The sequence below is a fragment of the Ictidomys tridecemlineatus genome, chromosome 9, assembly GCF_052094955.1.
Source record: "Ictidomys tridecemlineatus isolate mIctTri1 chromosome 9, mIctTri1.hap1, whole genome shotgun sequence".
In the NCBI taxonomy this organism is placed as follows: Eukaryota; Metazoa; Chordata; class Mammalia; order Rodentia; family Sciuridae; genus Ictidomys; species Ictidomys tridecemlineatus.
In genome coordinates, this window is record NC_135485.1 from 65,325,217 (window position 1) to 65,343,720 (window position 18,504).

Below are 18,504 nucleotides of genomic sequence, written 5' to 3' on the forward strand. Positions count from 1 at the left end.
GGAAACTACCAGATGGAAGGAGCAACAGTTATGCAAGGGCTTAACTGCATTAACTTATTAAGACAGGCCTCACTACTTCTACTGCTGAGAAACCTTTGCTTGATGCCACCATTCAGACTGCCTCTGATTAGGCAAATTACATCAAGCCCTTCACATTACAGCAACAGTGATGGTTAGTCCCCAGTATAACAAACACCAATTCTGAATTTGACTATGCCAATACCACTATTTAAGATGAGTGAATGCTTGAAATAAATCACAGGGCCTCTGATCCAAGAATTTACTTTAAATGGTGAGGGTAGATAACCATCTACCATCAGGAATCTTATCAGACAGACTCTTGTCCAGACACAAATGTCCCCAAAGTGGGAGATAAAGCCTTCTGGAAGCCTGACATACATGCTTCTGCCCCAGCTAAACCCTGAAACTAGGGTACTGTTCTGCAGTACATCAACCAGGCTATGTTTCCCACCTCTAAAACACACTGAATGTGGGATCTAAGTGGTGATGGTGCTGTTGGCATCTTTTATCTGCTCTCAAAGTTTTGATTCTTTCCCCAAGACCTTTGAAATCTGTTGATCTAGTTTTATTCAGTACACAAGGAAGAAATACAGCAGGAGACAAAACTATTTCTACTGAAAACTGAGTTTTTCATGCTGTTTGGTTTTCTCATGACAGGAGAAAAACAACAAAAATAGAAGATATAAAGTTGGATGGATAGTGCAGGAGTCATAATTCCATACAGCTAGAACTACCAAGGGTAAGACCCTTTCAGGAATGAAGGGCTGAGTCAGCTTGCTAGAGGCAGAGAGCCCTTATAAGCCAAGATATTAGCCGAAAGCAACAGAAATACAAAATCTGAAGTAAAACAGGTTAGGGCTTTGTACACAGATGCAAAACTAGGACTGCAGCCAGTTTCTTTCCTAACTAATCAATGGGGTATAATAAGTAACCCTATGTTTCCCCTTTGATATATTTTCCTTTAATTTCTTCTTCCTTTCCCCTAGTCATGTTTATGGCGAGTTGACAGGAGTTAAATTTAGGCTGTAAAATATCAATGGAACCAGAGACAACATATTACCCAGTCAGCAGAGGTATGGAAATGCCTCTCCATGAGGAACCTCAGCTTACATTTGGTTTTTCTTCTACTAAGAACACTGCATCAAAAAAGAGAAAAGCAAGGTCACCTTTGTTTTCATATAAGTAGGAAGGGGGTGAGCATAAAGGAGACAAAACAAAAGGAGTGCTTAAGCTTCCAAAAGGTGAGATGTTCTAGACACCTCTTAGGAGGGCTGCCAAGCTTTTGATTTCCTCTTCTTTGGGAATGGCCCCCAACACAGAGAATGAAAGTTGTGGGGCTATGACCATATTCATAACTCTGCATTCCCTGGCTGTGGTAGAGACAGGTATCTGATCTGAACAGGGTTAATCTATTCTTTCTCTGCTAGAATATAAAATTTGAAAAGGTAAGGCAGAAAGGTCAAATCTTTAGAGTGAAGCCACCTCAATGGCAGTAGTCTAGGTATAGAAGGTATAAAATCTGCTAATGAGGTCCTTGAAGCAACTATGACTCTGTTTGTTCAAGCTCCATACATTCAATTCACCACAGTTCCCAGTATGGGTCCATAAAAGCCTTTTCCTCTCCTCAAACCAGCAAGTGTCCACTGACTGCAACCAAAAATTTGCTAATATGACTTCTTCTAAGTAAATGAAAGGTGTGGAAGGCTCTCATTTTAATGTCAAAGTATCATAACCACGTATTTATCTTGCTTCCTCTTACCCAACTAAGAAACTAAACTCTTAACAGTGTCATTTTGCCTTCAATTGTGACATTAAAACTCTCATGCCTAGCATGCTTTTTCATATCCTCCTATTATGCAAGAAAGCACATTTACACCAAAGCTTAAGTCTGTTCATTTCAGCAGCAGTTCCCTGTTAAAGACGCTACTGTGAGGCATCAGCAGTTCTGAGCATCTCGTGATGCCACATCAGTGCCAATAAAGCAGACTAAATGATTACTGATTAACAATGGCAGTGATTTTTTTCCCCTTAAAAGATACTTTATGTAAATAATGTCAAATCCAGCCTTTTCTGACTTCCATGTGCTTCTACTTATCCTGTCACTTAAATCAAAGATCACTGATATGGACTTAGGACAGTTTCAGCCCCTACCTTCAATTCTAGATAAAGTCGTCATCAACATTACCCAGTATCTACACTCCCAATTAGATGACTAGGGTTTTTAGCCTATTCTGATACCCACTCTGTTCTACTCCTACCTCTTCTACTCTCTTAACCCTGTTTATAGCTCTTACGTTAACTAAGCTTCTGTTCTGACACTTTTTTGGAGGTCCCTACTCTGGTCCTTGCGCTCTCTCTCTTCTTAGTATTGGGGCACCACTTCCATTTGCCAGTCCCAATTCCTAGTACTGGTAGCAGGCTATTATGTAGAGTCCCATACCCACAAGGAGAATTCTCTGGTGGCCAGTCATATAAAATATGTGCACAGGTGTGTTCCTGTTCATTTACTTATTCACACATACACACCCTCCTATTCCAGATCCCATTGCTTCTTCACCTTGAATTCCCATGAACAACAGATTGAATGGATTATTCTTGGGCTGCTCTTGCCCTAGCAGGGCATACTAAAGAGGACTTTTCCTCCACACCTCCATGCTAAACTGGCTCCAACATACAGTACTATTCCCAAAAGTGGACTCATTCTAATTTGTGCATTTAAAGTAATCACTACCCTAACTCTAAAACTCGGCAATGCTTCTCACATCACAAATACAACAAAACTCCATCAAATCCGGAGATAGGGCAAAAGTAAGTAAACTTACAGAATTTAGAAGTACAACAAATAAAAGAATAAATTTACTTTCTAAATGGTATGAACTAAACTTTGTCATCAGTACTACTTTAAAACAATAACATAATACATGAAGAGATTCTGGACAACTACATGCCAAATTTTATTTTTCAATCACTAGACTATAACTTTTAAAAAATAGAGAAAATCACTACATTCTACTTTGTAAATACATTCTATTATAGCATGTTGAAGTAGCCATCTGATTCTCAAGAGTTTCAGCAGCACTTTCTTGATACAGAACTGATAAAATATAGAAAGCAATTATATTTAGGCATATAAATCAGTGCCTCTTTCAATGATGAATTCTTCTTTGTGAAACTTGAATTCAATTTCTAATTCCATTTAGTGCCCCAAAATGTGATTCCTACCACTTTCTTGAACATCTAGTTTTGTTACTGATATTATTTCCTCATTAAAACTGTTCCATGCTTTCTTTACAATCTTGAATAATCCTGTCTAAAGAACAAGCCAGTAATGGGATGATCTTCAGTATAAAGAAAAAAAAAAAGGTGGCCCAAATTTCAAGGAAAAAAGTATGTGTATTTACTTCAGGTAAATGCCAAGAGAGCTTCAGGAAGAAGTGCAATGGATAATAAGGAACTCCAAATACTTGTTGGGGGAAGTCAATGAAACCACAAAACAGATGTTGGTCCTACAGTATTTAATAATTACCTATTCATAACTAGTACTTGTACAAGCTCTTTGTGTAAAAGAATAACATTTTACCATCTTAATATTTTCAGCACACAAAGTAGACCCTTGTAAACTTGTTGAATGAAAAAACCAAATCAAGAATTCAAATGGCGAGTAAAAGAATGTCAAATGTACTCCACCTATCCTATGATACAACACAGTACAATGTCAGTCTTTTTGTGTGTGTTTGTGTGTGTGTGTGTGTGTGTATACTGAGGATTGAACCCAGGGGCACTTAATGACCAAGCCACATCTCCAGTTTTTTTTTATATTTTAGAGACAGGGACTCACTGAGTTGGTTAGGGCCCTACTAAATTGCTGAGGCTGGCCTTGGATCCTCCTGCCTCAGCCTCCCAGGCTGCTGGGATTATAGGTATGCACCCCGTTCTTGGCTTCCAGGGTCAATCTTTCATCAAATCACCCAATGAAAAACACATCTCACACTATGGACTAATTTAATTTACTCTCCTTTTCATCAAGCAATTTTTTTTCTATTTTAATTTTATATTCCTATAACTTTTCCTCAACCTATTGCTATATTTAATATTTACCTTTCAAAAGCTTATTTCACCCCTGTTTATTTGGTAGGACTTCTTTATATTTCAGGCATCTGGCTGTAAGTTACTGGTCAATGTATATGCCTTGTAAATTCCTGTCCACAGATGTTTCTCTTCTTTGCAACTAAAATTAGTGTGAGTTGAATGAATTCTTATGAGGAAAACAGATTTAACTGATGGTGAAATATTAATTTACTTTTAACTACAATTTCAGTAAGCCAAAGGTAGTTCCTTCACCATCTTGAAAAAATTTTTTAATAAAAACAGGACTTTTTATAGATCCCTTAATAGCAGTTGATGGAATGCAAAAGCATAACTGAAGCCTAAGCACGGAACTTATACCTGTCACTTAAGAAGGGTAAGACACCCACAAATACATGACTGTCAACAGACCCTACCTGCTATTTAAGAGCTTTTCTAAATTTTAACAAAACTCAAGAAGGTACACACAGGTAAGATTAATAACTATAAGCCATGTAAGTAATAACTCCACCCCAAAGTACCAGATAGTGGAATGCAACCAATTTCCTGTCATAGGGCTTGTTAAACAGGCTTTTCACTGGACTGGAATGATTCTTTGTCAGGTGACATCAGTATATGCAAAGCAGAGATTAAACTCTTCCCCAAAGTGGATGTCAGCAAGCAGGGTAGGAAGAAGAAAGGCTAGAATACGAGGCTCCCTTAAAAGATCTTTCAGTATTGGCAAGCAGTGATCAAAAAGTAGATGATTATTAATGAAAGAATTAGTCATAGGGCTGAGATATGTTCAGTGGCAGAATGCTTGCCTAGACTGAGTGAGACCCTGGGTTTGTTCCCTAGCATCAAAGAAAAAAAAAAAAAAAGAATTAGTCAAGCTGAGAAAATTCACAGTACATGAAAATCTATAGAGAAAAAAACTTTCTATGAATTTTTCTATGAAAATGTTTTCTATGAAAAATGCAATGCTCTTCTCCACGCTATGAACAGAGAGCACTAGTATTACCACCTTAGAAAGTTAGTGTGATAATGTTCCCCCATCCGGCCACAACCACACAGGTACATGTTGGTGACAATAGTAGCCTTGATATGTTTTCAGCAGCTGCCATGCCTTGAAGGGTTCCTCGCAACTGCTCCTGAAAGTACAGACACCAGTGCCAACCCATGTGTGGTTATGCAACTGAGACAACCTGGGAATCACTTAACATATTTACTCTGATGACGCAGATGTAAATCTCAGTCTCTGTGGAAAAGAAGGTGGAGAAAACCAATTTTATGGTGCCATTTTTCATTAAAATTTACTGTATAACTACTAACTCAAAAGATTTTCTGCTCTTTATAGGTTTGACAAACTACATTTCAACAATGTTGCAGGCCTGAACACTGATATGGCTTCAATAATCTGAATGACCTACGGAAGAACTCTTCTTTTCTCTCCCATTTTCCCCCTTTCCCTCTCATGTTGTCATTCCTGCACATCTTCCATTCCTTTCTTTCCCCAGACTATTCTTCAGGCCTGCACCAACAGCTCCCTCTCAACAATGCCAAACTCCATAATCACAACATTTTTTAATGTTATTTTGCTCAAAAGTAATAGAAATAATTTAAATATTAAAACTTCAAAATTAATAAAGCAGCAATGTCAATTTTCATCTTGAGCAAAGGAGATAACTTATTTAATTATTTTTGCATTTAACAAATTAAATGAAATATATAAAGTATACCTTGCTCATTAAATTAGCTTTAAAAAATACATTGAGCCATTCATATCTGCAAGTGATACATCTGTGGTTTCTACAAATCTTGGACCGAAAATTTACTTAAAAAAAAAAGTCTCTCTGTACTGAATATGCACAGACTGCTTTTTCTTGTCATTATTCCCTAAACAATACAGCGTAACAAGTATTTACATAGCATTAGAATGGTGTTAAGTATTATAAGTAGACTATATATGTGTATAGGTTTCTTGCAAATACTATGCCATTTTAGAAAGGGATTGGAGCATTCTTAGATTTTGATATCCTCAAGAGTACTAGAACTAATATTTAATGGGTACCCAGGGACTACATGGTAGTTGGGTCAGTCATTATGGAAAACAGTATGGATGTTACTTAAGGAAATAAAAATAGAATTACCATATGACCAAGCAATTCTTCTGGGAATATACCTAAAGGAAATGAAACCATCTCATAAAGATATCTGCACTCCTAATAATGTTCATTGCAACATTATTTGCAAATATGGATACAACCTAGGTGTCTACTGACTCATTAATGGATAAATTGTGATATATGTATGTATATACACACAAATTATATAATATACATTATAATATAACTATATAAATTAGCCTTAAAAACACATATCTTGCCATCTCTCACAACATGAATGGACCTGGAAGATATCTGCGAAGTGTAACAAGACAGACATAGAAAAAAAAAAATACTGCAGGATCTCACTTCTAAGTAGAATCTTTAAAAAAGGAAAAGAAAAAGGTCAAATATACAAACACAGAAAATAATAGCTACTACCATGGTCCACCTGCAGAGTGGAAATGGGGAGATGTAGTTCATACGATATAAAGTAACAGATTTGTAGGATGAATAAATCTAGAGTTCTAATGTACAACCTAAAGATTATAGGTAAAATCACTGTATTTGTGATCCCTGTTAAATGAGCATATTTTAGCTGCTCTTTTACACTCACAAAACAAGAACAAAGTGGGTAACTATGCGAGATAATAGTTATGTTAACTCATGTAGCAACCATTTTACTATATATACATATCTCATAACATCCTGTGTACACTTTAAATATATACAATAACATTTAAAAAAATACATGCCAGGGTAGTCATATTTAGTACAATTTTTATGATGACCTAGTTGTTAAATGTTTCAGGAGCAAAGAAAGTAGCATTTTGATGTTAAAAGTATGTTGTTGCTGTTTTTTCCTTAAGTATTTTATTTCTGATACTTTTCTTAATTTTAAATATTAAATTTAGGCTATTTTTCCCAAAGTTTCTTCTGATTCACTGATAGTGAAGGCAAGTGAAACTACAATTTTCTAAAATATTGATGTAAATAAATTTTATAATTTTCACCATGAAAATTCTATCAAACCTTTGACATTCAGATCAAATATCATCTTATGGTTCTCCTAATCACTTCAACAAAAAGTAATCTTGCTTCCCATTGGGTGTCCACAGAACTACTCACGTCTCAGAGTAATCACATACTGTTCAATAATCCATTTGTCTATCTTATCTCCACTATATTAAAATGTTTTCGAGGGCAGAACTACCCAGTCTTCAACATTAATTTATAGTATCAGTAATCCCCACTACAAAACACAAGACATTTAATATTTACGAAAAAAAACTTACAGAATTATTAAAGATCACAGCATCACTCAGGTCAACTATGTTGTATCATTATTTTGGGAAATAAGAACTAGGATCCCAGGCAAAAAGTTTAATCCCCTATAGTTGTTCTAATTTAGTTACTACTCTTACACAAATAAATCAAGCTAAATAGAATCATTAGACAATCAATATACAGTTATTCTAAACAATAAGTCATAGTTTATTTTTATTTTACACTTGTTAACTATGACATTTACCACCTAGAAGACCTAACACTGTGTTTTCATGAACAATGTCATGGAGACACAACTTGAAGTTCAAAGTAAAAATACAGTTTTAGTCCAAGAAATCTGATTGAGTTTACACAGAGGTTTGTAGGGTAAGGGCTGGGGGTGTAACTCAATGGTAAACAACTTACTTTCCTAGTGTGTATGAGGCCCTGGGTTTGATCCCCTATCCAGAGAGAGAGAGAGAGAGAGAGAGAGAGAGAGAGAGAGAGAGAAGAGAGAGAGATTTCTAGGGTGAAAAGAAAAAGGAAACACAGTAAAACATGTATTATCATTCTTTCACTCTACAGCAAATAGTCTTAGAATTTCTAAGTGTAACAGTAAACATTTATTTTCTTAAGACTTACATAATTTTCTAACAACATACTTATTACTAGGTACATCTATTCTCAACAACTGTATAATGAAAGCCAATTACATGCCCATGTTATGTATTTAAGGAGACAATAAAATCTGCTGAAATACACTATACAATATGTGGTAATGTTCTATCACTGTTTATTTAGCTACATAATAAACATCCTTCCTAGTTTTCCAAAATCTTCTCTATATTCAGCATAGTGATACCAGATACTTGTTACATTCCTTGACTGACTGCTGATAGTTCTTCTTTTATATTCAGTTACATATTAAGAATAAAAGTTCCCAGTAAGCAAGTTTAGTTGTGATTAAATAAAGAAGTCTAGCAAAGAGGAATTAGGAAGAATGCCATGTAATTAAAATTTTTACATGACTATGTCCAGGGCTCTGACAGAATTACCCAGTGGGAATAAAATGAGCCATTTGCCTAGTTATCTGTCACCCTTTGATACAAAATACAGAGAATAAATGCATCTGTGGTCTGTTGCAGATAAAAATAAGACACAGAATTTTAATTCTGTACACATCAACATCTTTACTCTCTAAGGAAGATAAAAACACCAACATTCTTATGTTTGTCAACACTTTTCAAAAGGAGTAAGATCACTTAGATTTTAGTAATTAAATATAGTTTTCTACTATAATTAAACAGGATGTTACTATGGAGAAAAGACAGGTGACAGGTACATGGACTCTGCACTTTTTTTGCAGCTTCTTGGGAGTTTATAATTACTTCAAAACTTAAAATTTAAAAAAAAATCTGAAAAGTAATACAGTTTAGTAAGTATTAAGAGAAATTAAAGCAGGTAAATTAATTCTTTTTCTAAACTAAATGCTTAAAATATACTAAGTAATTTGAATATTTTGAGAAAATACTTGTAGGAATTCTTTTTAAAGTGTTCAGTCCTACGGAAAATAATTAACCACCTCCTAAATCCTACAATTTTTAAAGTGAAATTTACGTCTAGGGTAATTAAGTTAGAGCAATGCAATAAATGTATAAGTTAAACAAATGAGCTGTCCCCCCTGGAGAAAAGGGCAGATAAAACAATTTTGGCTTAACTTTTTAATGGACTAAATAACAGCCCTGTATCAGACTCCTGTTTTTCTTAGGCTACTATTAAATTAAGTTGGCTTCCTTTGAGTCTGTACTGGCTGATGAACAGAGGGTAACGAGGAGTAAAGATTATACAGGAAGAAGAAGCTGAGACTGGTACTAAAAATGTAGCCGATTCATCAAGTGTTGACCACATACCAATTACGACATGTCAAAAAGCACCCTGTCCCATGATCTTCACTTACAACCTAGATACCAAGGGCTTAAGAAACTGAGGAAAACTAAGAGTTTGTTAGAACCCAATTATCACTATTTTCTCCAGGACTTAGAATGGAAACGGCTGCCAAGAGACGAACCAGAAGCCAGACAGACTGCTGACCTGCCCAAAGCAATTGAGCTCTCCAGCAGAGGCAGAACAAGAATCTTAAATTTCTGGGCCTTTGAAGTGCCATTACAAACAGGCACTAATCTTTAATTGGTAATAATAATTAGTACTTTAAAGGGATTAGGACCTATATAAAAGAAACAACTGTATTGTTAAAATTCCTCTCTCCTTGAGTAGTTCTTTAAACTACAAAACAAAAGAATACTTTAAATCCACCATGACTTCACAGGTATCTAGTTGACTTAAACATTCAAATCTAAGCCTGTAATCTCACCAAAATGTGTAAATGGCATACCACCCATGTCAATTCTCTTTTATTAAACAGGAACTCAGTTTAATTTCTTGAGCTTGCTCAAGTACAGCAGCACCTGATCAACATAATGCTCTTTTGGGGGGAATATTACAAAACAATGATGTATTGTTAAGTAAGAATTAAAGGGGGCAAGGGCTGAAGCTTAGGGGCAGAGCACTTGCCTACCATGTGTGAAGCACTGGGTTTGATCCTCAGCAACAACATAAAAATAAACAAATAAAATAAAGGCATTCTGTCCATCTACAACTACAATTTTTTTAATTAAAGGTATTATTAACATTGTGTTCCATAATAAACCATACCCAAAAAATACAAAAATAGAAGTGGATGACAAAAGTGTAAAAAAGAAACTATAATGAGAAAACCTAAAAAAAAAATAATTTTCTTGACTGAGAAAACCAATGTGTCATTTAACAGAAATAGAGAAATAAAAAGAAGAGTTAACATACATTAAAATTAAGATAATAATAAAACAGAATCTCAAACTCAAAACAAAACCTCAGCACTTTAGTAAAATTACAGTTTAGATGGACAAAATTGAATATAGTACAACAGTATGAAAGATCAGTAATCCAACACTTATTGTTGTTTGTATTCATAAAGCTGCCATTCTGACTGGAGTGAGATGAAATCTTAGTTTTAATTTTCACTGGCAAGGATGTGGGGGGAAAGGTACACTCATACACTGCTGGTGGGACTGCAAATTGGTGCAGACAATATGGAAAGCAGTATGGAGATTTCTTGGAAAATTGGGAATGGAACCACTATTTGACCTAGCTATCCCTTTCCTCGGTCTATACCCAAAGGACTTAAAAACAGCACACTACAGGGGCACAGCCACATCAATGTTTACAGCAGCACAATTCACAATAGTTAAACTGTGGAACCAATCTAGATGCCCTTCAATAAATGAACGGATAAAAAAAAAATGTGGCATATATACACAATGGAATATTACTCAGCATTAAAAGAGAATAAAATCATGGCATTTGTAGGTAAATGGATGGAGTTAGAGAAGATAATGCTAAGTGAAGTTAGCCAATCCCAAAAAACCAAATGCCAAATGATTTCTCTGATATGAGGAGGCTGATTCATAGTCGGGGAGAGAGGGGGAACATGGGAGGAAGAGACAAACTCTACATAGGGCACAGAGGTGGAAGGAAAAGGAAGGGGGCATGGGGTTAGAAATGATGGTGGAATATGTTGGACATTATTATCCAAAGAATATGTATGAAGACATGAACTGGTATGAATATACTTTGTATACAACCAGAGATGTGAAAAATTGTGTTCTATATGTATAATAAGAATTGTAATGCATTCTGCTGTCATACATAAATTTAAGAAATTAATTTTAAAAAAGAAAGATCAGTAGTCCAATGTTTATGACCCATTATATACAATCTATTGGACAAAATGATTTTTGGTTAAACAAAAATGGTGGGGAGGTGATGACTCTTACCACTAACATCAAAGATTTTGCCTTAAGCCTTATAGCTTCTGCAATTACACTATTTGGAATCTACTGGTTTCCTTCCTAGGCAGTTTCCTAGGCATTCAGGTACTTTGGATCAAACAGGATATGGAACCACATCCTGGGGGAAGCATACACTGGGGGAAATGGAATTATTGGTAACAGTTCCATGCCCATGATGATAACTAGATGTGCCAGGGCTGAAATATACATGCTTGAGCCTTCTTAGAGACTTCTAGGCTCTAAAACACTTCAGACCTGAACCAGTAGAGTCAGATAAATAAATCAAGGAACAAATTCTTGTATAGCCATATGAACCACTAAGAAATTCACTGACTTAATGATTTTTCACACTCTGCAGGACCAGAATTTCAGTTGTTTATAAACTTCTATTCTAAACCTATTAGTGTTTTTTAATTAAAGATTTAGAGGCCCAATAATAAATTAACCCCAAAAAATTCCCACCAAAGAAAGCGAAACATTAAGTGTGAATAAGCCAGAACATTCTGCAATTTGGCCTGGATATAAATTATTTCTAATTTATTTGCTACTGTATTTCTTTACTATTGTATTTGTTTATGATGAATGAATGCATAAATTTCCCACATATTTAGCATTTCTTGAGCTTGACATCAGTGAAAACATAAGGCTGTCATAAAATACATTAACAAATCTTGGGGAAACTAATCCATGGGTTTTAAGGAAGCAGAGTAGAGACAGTAGAGAGTGGCACAAGGACATGCACCCAATCATTCACCAAGTATTCACCAACTATTCCACACAACTCATTGCCTAGGGTACTGAAGACACAGTGTTCAGCAAAACAAGAATCCATGTCCACGTGAGCTAGCAGTCACTATATAATGTTGTTAGTATCTTCTACCCAGTTTTCAATGATTAATCCCATATTTAGCAATTCCATAACTCAATGAGTAGGAATTTGGAAGCTAAAGAGAAATCTAGGTCTTCCCCCAAGAACCATGACCTAGGAAAAGAAGACAAGCAAGTTGAGTTACAACAAAGGGTGCCAAGGAGGGGTGACCAAGCACTATTCTAGGCAGAAGGAAAAGTGTGGGGCAAGAGAGGATGGCAATTAAGAAACATCAAAGTGAACACAGGATGCATCTCTGTCCAGGCAGAGGATGCAATGCAGCCTCAAACTCACTGAGCTCAGAAGCCACAATCCTCATATTAGCAGAATACAGATGGCTGGTGCCTCCACCATCCTGACCTTATCTTTCACCTCTGCAGCCAACGCATTAAAGTTCTCTGAACATGTCAAGCATCCTCCTGCTTCTGGGCCTCAGTACCTATTCTCCTGTCAGATCTACAACTACCATCTGCTTCAAATCTCTGCTCAAATGTCACCTTAACAGAGAGACCATCTCACATGGTCCTTGTTAAATGGTAATCCCACCCACATTTTTACACCTTGGGGCTCTCTTTCAGCCTTAGCCCAGCCTTAAGCTTCTCTATGGCACAACACTCTGATGATGTGGTATAACTGACAGTTATACTATAATACAGTATATATTATATACTATAATAACTAGCAATAATTGTCCATGGAACTGACAATAGTGTGTGTGTGTGTGTATGTGTACATATATATATACATATATAAACACGTGTGTGTGTGTGTATATATATATATATATATATATATGTTATCCATACCCCTCAAGCTAGAATTTAAGCCGCTTTATAGTAATATAGAGCTCTATTACTTAACACTGTGCATAGCAGACAGAAGACACTCAAGCCCTTTTTTTAATGAAGAAAATGAATGGCTATCAGATGACACTGGAAAAATCGAGGCCAGGTCACATGAAGCTTTGTATAGACTGGGACCTTGCTTTTAGCATCTATCTGATAATGACTTAGGAACTATTCAACCATTTGAAGAAGCAAAAACAAAAGCATACTAGAAAGACCATCATTTCATAGTTTTCAAAATTAAAAAAGGGAGAATTCATTATGGAAAGGGCGTGAGGGGATTCTATGAGAAGGGGTGAGGCTGGAGATAAAGGCATTTAAAGACCACTATAACATTTCAGCAAAGAAATACAGACCTGAAAATAGGCCTGTTTTCAAGCAGAGAAGGGGGTTGATTAGGAGAAATGTTTAAAAGATAAAAGCAGTCAGACCCAATGTTTACCTAGACATAAAACCTGAGGAAGACTGAATGTATGTATGAATCAATGACTGAATAAATTATTCATTTTCTATGAGAATTGTTTGGAGAGGTTTATACAAATATCTTTTATTATTGCAGGACATTCAAATTAGGAATATGGCTATTCTAATTTATAATCTAACATGATTACTTAATTATAAGGTTATTCTTCTAAATGTTATATTTTGTATTCCCTTTCTAATCAATGACACATATTCCAATAAAGCAACACAGTAATTTACATTAAAAATTAAAATTTCACATAGATATATGTAATTAAACCCCTTGCCCACATTAGAACTACCCAAAATTTCAACATTAAGATTTCAATATTTCAGAAAGTAGTTTCAGAAAAAGTGGTTTAACTGTTTAACTGTTCTTGAGATTTAAAATAAGATATAAATTTTATGAGTTTATAAAACCTTGATGGGAAATTCCTTCAATCCAAAGTACTGGCATGTACGTAGTAACATAATCTTTTTTTTCTATAGGTTCAAGTAAAAACTAGAAAAAATATTTTATGATAATTTTTGACAACCATTTTATTCTAAATTTTTCCTAAAACTATCTACCTTTTTAAAAAGACACATCTAAAAATTTTTAACAGCTAAGTATTAGAATTACCTAATGATCCTTTACTAAAAGTAAATATAACAACATGAAAGGCAAGTATACAGTAAGAAATTCAAGAAACATCCTTTAAGATCTCACTATCACTCACAGTGAGATCTTGAGTGACAAGACAAAAAAATTTGTTTTTAGAAATGTCTATCCTAAACTTCCTATGTTAGTCCAAATACTACTGAAAATAAGAAATAACAAATCTAAAATGTTACAGTCACATATAATAAAGATATAAAAAATGGCTAAGATTTTATTAACCGACAATTCCAAGTGCTATCAAGGACTCGGGGCCACTAAACTCTTATATATTACTAATAGGTATGCAAAATGGTATAGTCAGTTTGGAAAACAGTTTGAGAACTCAACAAAAGATTACAGATACTGATAAATAGATCATTAAAAGACTACAGATATTGAAAAATATATTATTACAAGATGCAAGAATCCCACTACTAGGTATTAACTCAAGAAAACTGAGAACTTCTGTTCCTCACAAATCTGTATGCAAAAGTTCAAAGTATTTTCATTCATGCTGACTAAAACTAAGAAACACTCAGAAGTCCATCAATTCATGAACAGACGAACAAGCTATTGATACCCTGATAGGAAAGTAGGCTACTCAACAAAAGAAAAAAAAAAAACCAACAAATTCAGTGGTATGCTCAAGCTGGTTGGTACAGCTCATGAGAACCCACTGTTAAGTTTTCAGAATTCTTGCAAACTGTTTTAGGAAGTTTAAAATAGGCCAAGGTGACAAAGTTTACACTATAATAATTAGCAAATGTAATAAATTAGAGATTGGGTGGAAGGGGTAGGTTCAGATTGTTAAAACACCAGCCCATTACTGAAAAACCTATCACATGCAACAATGAAATGAATACCAAAACATTATGCTGAGTGAAAGATGACAAAAAAGGCAACATTCTGTATGATTTCAAGTATATGATATTCTAGAAAAAACAAAGCAGACATCAATACAGACAATAGCTAGATTAAAGGTTGTCAGGGGTTAATGCTAAATAGGAAGAGAACTGACAAAAAAGAGGCATGAGGGAACTTTTTGGAGTGACAGAGTGATGGAAATATTGTCTTGATTGTGGTGATTACCCAACTGTACTCACTTGCAAAATTTTTACTGCATGTAAGCTATACCTTAATAAACTCAACTCAAAAAAAAAATCAAAGGAGGAGTCACTTATTTCTTCATAATTTTATGGAAGATAAATAAATGCATCATATATACAAAGAGGAAAACTGGAACTTAGTGAAAAGCAGGAATTATAGTCTTTGATATGACATAAATAAAGATTAAAAATGTCAAAAAAGAAATGAATTTGTAATCATAGGTAACAGTACAATCAGAGGGTAAATGATCCTGCAAAGGATGCTGTAGAAATGGTCCTACTTTGGGTGTGATTTCAGAATAATACCATGAACTGAGAGTCTATGACTCTAAAATCCCAAGATATGGTTAGTGTATTATTATAATCTCCAACACATTTTTCATTGCTAACTAAAACATCAATTATTCATTTTAACATCAATCGAATGCTATTACTGATTTGAAGCCCAGCATAGCCTGGTTATTAAAAATACTGACTCTGAATTTAGACAATCTGAGATTGGCTCAAATGTTGGCCTGTCAACATCTATGTGACTTTGAAATAAGCCTCTCTAAATATTTATTTCCCCACCTCAGGGAATTAACATTTTCCTGAGATCTGAATGAAAATATATCAAAAGCTAGTCTTGTGTGCTAAATTCTCAATCACAAACACTTACAATACTCAGACATAATTAGAAGCATATGAATTATTTAATATAATAATAAGAATTTTAACTTTCCAAATATAGAAAATTTATTTAGTTATTTGTTTATCTTTAAGATGAGGTCTCACTATGCTGCCGGGGTTGGTCCTGAACTCCTGGACTCAAGCCATTCTCCAGCCTCAGCCTATCAAATGCTGCCACCACAGTCAAGGGCCACAATGCTGGGCTAGGAAATTTATTCTTTAACTGAATGGCCAGTGATTCATAATCTTTGGTGGAGTCGTATCCTTTTGACTTCATGGATTCTTTATTTGGAAAAAATCCAGATCTATGCTACATTATAAATATAATTTCTGGAAATTCAAGGCCGCTAGGAAGCTCATGCATGAAATGAAGAATGCCTGATATAAACTCTTAACAACAGTAGTTGAATTTCAAAATCTTCAAAGAATTCCACTGATACTGAAATAGTACACTACCATTTATTTTTTTTTCAGATTTTTGCAAGTAGGACCAGAAAATGTTTTCTAATTCATATCTTATTTTTGTAGAAATTTTAAGTTAGAAGCACATTTTTACATGAATCATTTTCAACTCAGGAAAAGGACCTTGTAAAAAACTGAATTTCCAGAAGCCTGAGAATGGTCCAAAGCATAACATACACTAACAATGCTCAAATATCACAGGCAGAATTCTCAAGAATAATTCAATGTATATTTCGAAATATAAACATCCCAAGATAATCCCTAGACTTAGAGTTCCACAAAAGTTTTTTTTTAATCTGTTTAAAGTGGGATTTATTTTTTACTAGACCTATGTACTAATACCACATCGTTTTTTGTAAATCAGCACATCCTTGGGTTCTATTCTGTTAAGTTTTGTTATATGGTCGGTGGAAATGAATTCTTCTAAAGCTGCTACCAAATACTAACCTGAAAATATGCTATCTTAGTGCAAAAGGTTTTGTTTTTCTTTTTTAATATGTTTTCAGACTACAAAATAATCAGTTGGCACTAATCAAATCATTCCCTTTACAGAACCAAAATAGTTTTTTCGTATGCATAAGCACCATCTTCCTACGGAAAAACAACCATTTTTAAGGAACTGCAAGTCCATGAAAGAGTTTACATATTACAACAAACAACCTTTCTATGGGTCTTATATCATTTCTGTGAAGAAAGACCCAATATTTTATAGCTCTGAATTAAATGGTCCAAATCAACGAAACGCAGCACCTCAGGCTCAAACACTGGCCAGATGGCTTTGATTGGAAAGGTCACTGGTGCTTTTTAAACCCCGCTGTAACCGTGAATGTTTGCAATGCCACCACATCCCCTGTACAGGAGAATAGGAGCATCTCAGGCTGCAGAGAAGGGTTTCCAGCGCAGGGCGTTGGGGGATGAGCTAGGAGGCCCGCAGCCCTGGAGACTGCGCCCAAGGGACAGAGGCCTCGCTCTGCTGCGCCCAGGAGCTGGGGGCTCTGGGGCGCAGACCCCGCGGGTCCACCAATAGGGCCGGCCGACCCCTCTCCTTGGGCGCCCAGGACCTCCAGGTTACGCCCCCGCTGCTGATTACTACAAGCAACATGCAGCCCTCTCCTCCCCCATCCCCCCAAATACCCCATCTCTGCTCCCCTCTGCCTGCCACCGTGACCCCGACCCCGACCCCACCGCGACGGCGCCCTCTCCAGGCCGCAGCGGAGGGCACGGGCCAGGCCGCCAGCCCTGCTGGCAGCGGCAGCTCGCGGGCAGCGCAGCCCCCAGGGAGGACAGCAGCTGGGCCCAGCGCGGCCTGTCCCCAGGGGCAGCGAGCTCAGGGCCGTGAGTGGGCAGCGCCTTAGCCCAGAAGCGAACAAAGCGGCCCCGGCGCGCCCGGCTGGCAGCACCGCCTCTCCGGGCGCGGGGGGCGGGGAGGCTGGCGGGGGGCACTCACCGGAGGGCCGGCGGGAGGGCGCGGGAGGGCGCAGGAGGGCGCGGGCGGGCGGGCCTGGCCCCGGAGCAGGACCGCGACGGGCGCCTGCGGCGCGCGGGCGACGGGGAGGGGGCGGCGGCGCGGCGTCCGCGGCGGGGCCCGGGAGCCCCGCTGCGGGGAACTCGGCCACGGGCCGGCTCGATTCTGGGGCCGCGAGGTGCGGGTATGGTCCGCCGGGGCGGGCAGCGGCGCTAGGCAGCCAGGGCAGCGACGCTGCCGCCTTTCCCTTCTCCTGCCTTGGTCCTTGCTCCTTCGCGTCTTCCTTCTCGCAGGGTCCCCGCCGCCGCCGCCTCAGCCTCGGCGCTCCTCGGGCCTCTCTTCTCCATTAAGGCCGGGCCAACCCGCAGGGACCATCCTGGAAAGTGAGGGGTTGTTGCCGTTTCCCGCAGCTGTTGGTGGCCATCTTTAATCCTCCTCCTCCTCCTCCCGCTTTCCCCACCTCCCGCTGGCAGGCTGACTGACTGACTCTGGATCCTCCTCTTTCCCCTCCTGCTCCTCCTACTGAGCCGGCGGCTGAAATTGCAGCCACTCGGCCTCTTCCCCCTCCTGCCTTTCCTTCCTCTTTCCCTACTTCCTTCCCTTCCCTCAGCTTCCCGCCTGCCTGCCCAGCACTTAGGCGATG

The 18,504-nt window shown here is 37.3% G+C and overlaps 1 protein-coding gene across 10 annotated transcripts in view; it reads right to left on the reverse strand.

Moving 5' to 3' along the window:
* Positions 1-18,299, reverse strand: part of Wdfy3 (WD repeat and FYVE domain containing 3) — a 249,231-nt gene extending 230,932 nt beyond the window's left edge. For 8 of the 10 annotated variants that reach the window (XM_078021529.1, XM_078021535.1, XM_078021532.1 and 5 more), the window contains exon 1: positions 17,844-17,958. The gene's annotated coding sequence lies outside the window, so the exon portion shown is untranslated. Of the gene's footprint in view, positions 1-17,843 lie in introns of all 10 variants that reach the window. The other 2 variants (XM_078021530.1, XM_078021537.1) reach the window with 2 other exon arrangements.
* Between the last annotated feature and the right edge of the window lie 205 nt (positions 18,300-18,504).